General features: G+C 43.1%; 1 long non-coding RNA gene across 1 annotated transcript; it reads left to right on the top strand.

Annotated features, from left to right (window-relative positions):
- Nucleotides 1-1,007: 1,007 nt before the first annotated feature.
- On the top strand, nt 1,008-7,892 carry LOC125359112. Its single transcript, XR_007212490.1, has 3 exons — nt 1,008-1,019; nt 3,978-3,983; nt 7,690-7,892. It is a non-coding gene; the product is annotated as an uncharacterized LOC125359112 (long non-coding RNA).
- Nucleotides 7,893-8,483: the final 591 nt, after the last annotated feature.

Here is an 8,483-nt window from a genome sequence, read left to right as displayed (position 1 = left end):
GGTTAACTCCTGCCGGGAAGCTGTGTATAAATGGTGATGTGGACATCGCTGGATTTCATTCACTCATTTTATCTGTGTAACAGCTCTGCCCCCATGAAAGCTTGGCTTGGGGATCTCACCACTAACTCTCGTAATACAGCAATGATTCTCTTTCAAATATCAATTCAATAACCAAAGTATGTTCCTCAAAAACACCTGATTAGAGTGCCTGCATATTGTCAGAAAAAAAGTGATGAGATGGTAGATATGATGTTGATCATGAAGCGTTGTATTTATAAACTCTTTGTTGAATTGAACCCCCTTTGCACAACTACTTAAAGATATTTTTCTTCATGATGAAAACAACCATTTGCTCTTTGCTCTTTGTTGAATTCCTATCAGGATCCTGAACTGCCTTTAGTGCTTGGCAAGTATTCAGTGAATGAACTCATGCTCTTACCTTTTGCCATAATCAAAATAACCATGGACTTAGAAGAGAGCTGGATTTGGCACTACACAGCCTGGATTTGAATCTTGCCCCCTCTGACTAGTGGCTGTATATATGGAGCAAGGTTTTGTGCAAATTCCAACTCTCATCTACCAACAAGGAAGCCCTAATACCCGCTGGCAGCAAGGCCAGGCAAGGGATAAACACTGGCACATTTTCTACATGTGGAATGTGATATAACAGGTGCTGAGAAAAGGTTTCTTTGCTCCCTTCCTTAGGGAGCTTAGAAACTAATATGTAAGAACAGGTTATGTTCTTATTTATTATACTAACACACACTGTAAATGGTCACACAAGCTACACCAAGAGTGAAAGAATGCCAAGGTTGCTTTTGTGGTTTTCTGTGCAGGAGGTGGGGAGAAATGGCTCTGATCAACATCTCTGGGGTGGCCTGCCGGTTTCCTTCCTGCCTATCCTGTGCCCAGGCTCTCCACCCAAACCCACGGCAAGGAGTAAAATTCAGGGTCTTCATCAGCTGCATCTGACCAGTGCACAGGTGCCAGTTGCCAGTGGGTCTCACCTGGAGTTAAGAGTTGACATCCAGAGGTCAGGCAATGCTGTAAGGAGGGTGTTGGTCCTAACTGGGCAGGTAAGGTAGCAGAAGTAAACGGGGTATGAAAAAGCATTAGCATGTTGGTATTGGCACATTGTATACTGTAGAGTAGATATACAATATAGAAAAATGTCAGACATGTAGCTTTCATTCTGAACCAGGCTGGGAGCCAGCATCAAGTGTGTTGATGTAAGAAACAAGCTGGGCGCCAGTGGCTCATGACTGTAACTCTAGCTACTTGGGTGTCAAATCTCAGGAAGATTGCAGTCTGAGGCCAGCCCAGGCTATGCTTGATTCCTTCTCAATGTATGGCTGGGTGTAGTGGCATGTACCTGTCATCCTAACTACTTGGGAATCTCAGATTGGAAGCATTGTAGTTCCAGACTGGCCTTGGCAAGAAAAAGGAGTTTCTGAGACTCCATTTCAAAGGAAGAAAGCTGAGTGTGGTGGTGCATTCTCAGCTATAATAGGAAACGTAAATTGGATGGCAGTATAGGCCTAGGCTAAAATTGATACTACACTTCAAAATAATAAGTATAAATAAAAGCTAAAGGTGTGACTCCACACATATATACAATGGGTATCCTGGTGTAGCAATCATCGCTTCTGACTGGGCAGCTTCTACCAGGCTCTCAAAGGCCTTCATTTATTTGGTCTCCCAATTGCCAGTGAGATACACAGACTATTAAGTATCATTGCCTCATTGTGCGGAGGAAAACACTAAGATTCAGAGAAGTTATTCAACTTGCCAAGATTACCCTAACAGGCAGAGTTGTGGCTTTAAGCCAGGTAATATGACTCTAAATGTAGGCTTCTTAAAGAAAACATAAATGGTCTGTCAAGTCATGCAGGAATTTCTCAAAATTATCCTGGAATGGGTGCTACCTATTCTGCCCCATAGTTTTGTTTTCTTTTCTCTTTCTTTCTTTCTTTCTCTCTCTCTTTCTTTCTTTCTTTCTTTCTTTCTTTCTTTCTTTCTTTCCTTCTTTCTTTCTCTCTTTCTTTCTTTTTCTCTCTCTCTCTCTTTTTTTTTGGCCTGGTCCTGATTAATTGGAGATAAGAGCTTCACTGACTTTCCTATCCAGGCTGGCTTCGAACTGTGTTCCTCAGATCTCAGCCTCTTGAGTAACTAGGATTATAAGCATGAGTCACTGGCACCTAGCTAGTTTTCTTTTCTAACAATAGACCATTTTACTGCCTGTAGGACAGTATATAGTAAAGACTAAACTTACAGATTACATTTCCTACTTCTCTTGCAGCTACAGTTGTGTCATGATGGTACAGACATGGAGTGTGATGGTTGGAGCTGAGGAAGTCATTTTGGTGCTTGCTGGCTCTTGAACCACTCACCTGGAATTTTTGTGAAGAAAAATAAGCTTAAGTATAAGCCATTTCATTTTGGATTTATTATAGCAGCCTAACATTTACTGTGAATATATGTATCTGATAAAAGTCCTAAGAAAAGGAGAATGTCAAACAATAAAGATCAGAGTCAAAGCCTAATGTAGTTGCCTGAATTATAGTCACCGTATGGTACTCTATCCTTAGACACATAGAAGATTCTCCCCCAAATTCTTACTGCACCCACACTACTCAAGCAATCACCCTTTCCTCAAAGTGATTTCAAGTAGCCTGATCAAAGAGTACTGGACTTGAGATAAAATAGCCAGAGGTCTAATTCTAGCTCTGCCTTTTCTGCCTTATACAAGTGGCTTAATCTCCTGAGCTTAGGTTTCCTCATCTGGAAAATGAAGATGCTGGTATCTACCTCCAGTGTTATGACATACAGCAGACACTCAATACTCTCCCTGCCCAGCCCCCCTCCCACTTGCCTCCATGCAAAACAGCCTTATGACCCACATTGGGTAGACCTCTATTGCTTCTTCCTCACGTGCCCTCCAAGAAAATCACACAGAGAGGCTCTTGTGGGAGTGCATCAGCCCTCTACAAGAAGCCTAGACTCTGATGAGCAGAGAGAATCCAAGAATCCACAATCAGAGTGAATCGATGACACCTGGAAGAAACAGAGCTAGGAGGTGTTTGGGAAGTGCCACAATGAGGACAATTGTGTGGATGGAGTGCTAAGATTATGCTGAGAGCCTCTGAACTCTTGGCATAACCTTTTGAGTCAGAAGTGCCTGGGAAAGAATGGTTGGATGGTTCAAGTTCAGTGTCTCAGTCCTAGTGGCTCCAGTCTCCACTGAGAAACCTGGGAAAACCTCCCTGCTGGGCAGTCTAAGGCTGACATTGACCTGAACCTCTAGCAAGTATCAGGAGAAGCTCTCTTAACAAATCAACAACAATTAGACATTGTGCAAGCAGGTAGATCATAGCTCGTGCTCAAATCCCATAATCAACATGTTGGAATATCACCTTTCAGTCAGAGAGTGGTGCTGTTCATCAAGGGACTTAAACAGAACCTCCAGCAACAGTCTTGGCTCTTACTTGTCTCCATGTAACTCTTCTCAGTCAGGTGGACCCTAACCATGTATGTGGAGCTACTCCTCTGGAACCTGCTGAATCCTAGAAGCTCAGTGCCAATTTATCTTTCCCAGAGGCCTGGCTGTATCTCTCATCTGTCTAGTCAGGCCCATTATGGTGTTTGCAAGCACACAAGGGTATTCTCCCGATTCAGACATGGGCTGAGGCTCCAACCTAGCAAAATGTGAGTCAGCCTAGCCCACCCCTGGCACAACTCTCTCTACTGGGATTTCCAAAATGGTAGGTGAAGTTTAGGTACTCTGTGGATTAAAAAAAAAACAAAAACAAACATCTTATACTTTTGTGTTTATTGTAGTAAGTATAGAAAGAAGTAACCACTCAGTATGCCATGTGGGCTCTCTCTCTCAACTTCCCCTCGCTTGGGGGGGAAGGGGCTTGTCCGCCCCTTCCTGGGTGGTCCATTATCGCTCACGCGGAAGTGATGGCCACGGGTAGCGTGTGGTCGCAGGGTGCCCCAAAACCGCCAAGAACGACACGGACACATGGGTCCCTGGAGAAAACCTCTAGGGCTTCTGTTTATTCAAATGAGGAGCCTCCCAGATATGCCCCAAAGGTGGGCACAAGAGAGGGGCCCCTGATTGGTCCCAAGGGGCTGTCCCTCAAGTGATGTCAGACTTTCTTCTCTTCCTGTTAAAGACAGGAAGGGGAGGAACAGGCTGAGGTCAGCTGTGGCCCCTTAAAGGTGCAGCTGACCCCAACAATGCCAGGCACCAGGTGGCTCACACCTATAATCCTAGCTACTCAGAAGGCTGAGATCTAGGAATTATGGCTCGAAGACAGCTTAGATCATTCTGAAATAAATTTCCCAGATAAAAAACAGGACACTCGGCTCATTTTGAAGTCCAGAATCATTATGGCTTGGGATCTATTTATATTGAAAATTACTCATTTGAAATTTAAAGTTCAAAGTTAACTAGAAGTCTTGTAATTCTATTTGCTAAATTTGGCAGGCCTGCTTTGAAAGTTTAGATGTTTCTCAGCCTTGCCTGCTTAGCCCCAGTCTGGCAAATCACCTGTGATGTCTTTCAGGTAGGCTTCTTCCTCCCCATATTAGGCCTTGTTAGGTCTCAATGAGGAGCCATAAATGCCTGACTTGTTCTCCTACCTGAAAATTTGTTGACTCTGACTCCTCCTGGTCCCAGATATCCTCCTAAAATATAAGTCTGACACCTACAAAATGCTCTGCCATAGTTGTCATTCCCTGTGGATGAAGTTCAGGCTCATTCATGTGCCCAGGTCAGACTAGACTCCTCACCATTGTCCTAAGCACACTGGGCTGGGGGCACCTTTTGATGACAACCTCACAGCCTGTTGTCCAAAGAATCAATCAATCTGATTTGTGTCATTTGTTACTAATTCCAGTGTTACTTGTTCACTAAATCCTCCTCAGAGCCCCAGCTGTCCCTGCTGCCGTGTCCCTGGCAGTGACCATTTTGGAGACCCCGTTCAGGTTGGCAGTAGGAGTGGCTTGAGGAGAATCCATAGCCATAGGACCTAATAAGCGAAAAGGGACCAATAGAAGAATAGAAGAAATCTGGGACTGTCGGTCCTTCCTCTTCTTATAATTCAATTGCCATTTAATGGACACCTTTGTTGCACATGATCTCTCCTAATCCCTATGACAGCTTGCAGGGTCATTATCTCCAGTTCTCAAATGGAAGCTGATAGTGAGAAGCTGTGTGATTGGCCCCTAGCATGCAACTAGTCAAAGAAATGGCCACATGTAGAACCCCAGTCTTTCACTACCATGACCAGGGTTAATGACTGAACTCAGTCTCCCAGCCCACATCATCTTCATCCTCTCCCTTTCCGCTGACCCTGGCTACCCTATGTGGAAGCCTTGGGAAACAAACCTTCCCTTTTTGCAGGCTGCGTGCTCATTCTTTTGTGCATGACAACCCCATTCGGATTAGTGTGTTGAGTTGGTGATGATTAGGATTTTGCCATGAATGTTTTTAGAAAAAGTAAAACAGAAAGGAGAATGGATTCATTCACTGCAACCAGGGCAAACAGCTGGCTAAACAAGGCTGATTTATTCTTCAGGAGGATAAACGCAGGGTGAGAGTCTGGAATAGAACTGGAACCCCTTCTCTGGCTCCTGCACTCCAGAACATTCCAGGCAGCAATTTCCTAGCAAGATGCGTTCACTTACTGAGTCGGAAACTCAGATAGGTTTTCTTAGACCCTAAAGATATTATCTTAAACCTGGGAGGGGAATAATTCAGTGGTAAAGCATTAGCATAAGTGAAGCCCTGGTTTTGATCCCCAGCACCATAAAATATAAATGTATATATGAAAACATATAAAGAGACATATGTAGGTATGCAAAGACATTGGCATAGTTTAGACAAGCAATATAAGGGATCGTTTATGCAGGGGAGGATGCTAATGATATAACTCCTTTGAGCAACTAACCTAATGCTTAACAGAATGAATACCAGGGAGCTTAAACATGTCTTGTTAGGTTGGGGTAAGGTAAAGGCAGGAGGTGTGTAAAACAATCCCAAAATTTAATACACTATGTGAAAAAAGAACCAGCTAACTTGAGGGGATGAGTGGGGTTGGGAGAGCTGGGGAAGAAAGATGGAAAGGATGACAATGATAAAAATGCTTTACACTCTTTTTTTTTTTCTGGCCAGTCCTGGGGCTTGAACTCAGGGCCTGCCTGAGCTTCTGTTGCTCAAGGATAGCATGCTACCTTGAGCCACAGTGCCATTTCTAGCTTTTTCTGTTTATATGGTACTGTGGAATTGAACCCAGGGCTTCATGCATGCTAGGCAAGCACTCTACCACTAAGCCACATCCCCAGCCTACCTTACACTCATAAACTGACATAGTGAACTGAAACCCCTTTATACAACTAAAGATCATTAAAAATAATTATAAATTATATACACAAAGTACACTGATCTTAGGATCAGTTCCGTTCGATAGGCTCTTAGATTTGTGCATGTCAGCCCCCAGACCAAGATGGAGAACACTTTCGTTACCTCCAAAGGGTTGCACATGCCTCTCTAATTAGCCTCATGGACCAGAATAACTTCATCAGTCCATTTAATCCTGCCTGATGTTGAACATCACAGCAAATACTTCTCTGTATCTTCCATGCTCTGTTCTTCACTATCTTTCAAGCTCATCTGTATCAATGTGTATCTCAGAGGTTAACATCTTTTTATTGTTGTATGACATGTATGAATATTATACAATTTGATTGTCTTTTATTTATCATTTAGGGTTTTCCTTGCTTTGACTATTATGGATAAAACTGATTTGGCTACTGTAATTAGCTTGGCACACATCTTTTGAGGCAAGCACTCTACCACTAGGCCATATTCCCAGCCCGGCACACATCTTTTGATAGAAACACACATTCATTTCTCTTGTGATTGCTGGGTCAGGAAATTAATTTTTAAATTAATTAATTTTTGAGGAAATTAATCCAGAAACTCTCCCAACAACTATACAAAAGAGACTTCCCGTAAGCAAACAGCTAAATAAGCTGGGTGCCAGTGGCTTACACCTGTAATCCTAGCTACTCAGGAGGCTGAGATCTGAGGATCATGGTTCAATGCCAGTCCAGGCAGGACAGTCTGTGAGAGTCTTATCTTCAATTAACCACCAGAAAACTGGAAGTGGAGCTGTGTCTCAAAGTGGCAGAGCCCTAGCCTTGAGGGCCTGGGACAGTGCCCATGCCCCCAGTTCAAGACCCACAATCAATAAAATAAAATAAAATAACATATATATCTTTATATTTGTAAAGATACATAGTATATAAACATACTATATGTACATATGTATACATATATGTGTGTGTAAGACCAATGTTACCCAACAATCCCTTTTTTTTCTAGAATATTTCTATTTTTCTAGAATATTTCAAAGCAGATACAGACCTCAAATAATTTTAGAAACAAGTACTCAATATATACCTGGGATAGATAAGAACTTTTAAAAAAAATTAGTTTTTGTTGGTCATGGAGCTTGACCTTGGGACCTGGGTGCTGTCCCTAAGCTCTTTTGCTCAAGGCTAGCATGCAACCACTCTGAGCCACTGCTCCACTTCTGTTTTTCTGGTGGTTGATTGGAGACTAGAGTCTCATGACTTTCCTGCCTGGGCTGGCTTTGAACTGCGATCCTCAGATCTCAGCCTCCTGACCTGCTCCGTTTCCGACCTGGGCCAGTTCACCCCTCCTTAGGCAACCTGGTGTTCCTCCGCTCCCGGGAGGTCACCATATTGATGCTGAACTTAGTGCGGACACCCGATCGGCATAGCGCACTGCAGCCCAGAACCCCTGGACTCAAGCAGTCCTCCGGGCTCAGCCTTCCGAGTAGCTGGGATTACAGGCGCCCGCCACCGAGCCAGGCAATCTCAGCCTCCTGAGTAACTAGGATTATAGGAGTAGACCACTAACATCCAGCAGAACTTTAATTTTTTACATAACTACAGCATCACTAGGAAAAGCAACATGAATATCTTCATGTGATCTAATACCTTGTGGTCATATTTCCCCAACAGTCTCAAGAATATTGGTGTGTTTGAATCACGAAACAATGAATTGTATTTTGTTTGGTTGATACTTTTCTTAAGTCTCTAAATTTATAATAGTTTTTTCTCTTTTGTTTATATCATTTATTTGTAGAAGAAGCCAACTAATATGATCTATAGAATTTCTCACCTGCCAGGATTTAATCAAATCCTCAAGGATCATACTTGGGGCATATGCCATCTCTCCTGTAAACTGGGAGGTAGAGCTGTGGCTTCATTTTTCATGTTTTGCTTTTGAAAATATTACAGAGGCAGCACTGTGTCCTTCTTCTTGCAACATACCAGGCAGTACATAATACCTTTTCTCCTTTTGAAGGGTACTAGCATTGACCAGCACTGCCCGCCTTCAAGCTAGCTTTCTCCCTCTTGGTTCCCCAAGGCTCTGCTTGCTTTTT

The sequence above is a fragment of the Perognathus longimembris genome, chromosome 11 (genome assembly GCF_023159225.1).
Source record: "Perognathus longimembris pacificus isolate PPM17 chromosome 11, ASM2315922v1, whole genome shotgun sequence".
NCBI classification, from domain to species: domain Eukaryota; kingdom Metazoa; phylum Chordata; class Mammalia; order Rodentia; family Heteromyidae; genus Perognathus; species Perognathus longimembris.
The sequence above is the reverse complement of the archived record's forward strand: the minus strand, read 5'-3'. Positions and strand labels throughout refer to the sequence as shown.